The following is a 264-nucleotide window of genomic DNA, read 5'->3' as shown; positions in this document are numbered from 1 at the left end:
AAAAAAGTTTTCATTTAAAATTTTGACCCAGAAAAAAACAAAAAGTTGCGTGGTCGACCAGGAGACAACACAAGGCTGACAAGGCACTCAACCCTTAAACTTATGTTAACATTCTTTTCTAAAGTCTTTCTTCTCTGTCAATCCTGTCGAGACATATTGTGTGACAGCCTTTGCCATCACAGCATATTATTAGGCAGCTTAATTACTGCAGTAATGTAATTTTTACATGAAAGAACTTGAAAAAAACTTTTTATCACGTTCAAG

Source organism: Etheostoma spectabile, chromosome 21, assembly GCF_008692095.1.
Source record: "Etheostoma spectabile isolate EspeVRDwgs_2016 chromosome 21, UIUC_Espe_1.0, whole genome shotgun sequence".
NCBI classification, from domain to species: Eukaryota; Metazoa; Chordata; class Actinopteri; order Perciformes; family Percidae; genus Etheostoma; species Etheostoma spectabile.
The sequence above is the reverse complement of the archived record's forward strand: the minus strand, read 5'-3'. Positions refer to the sequence as shown.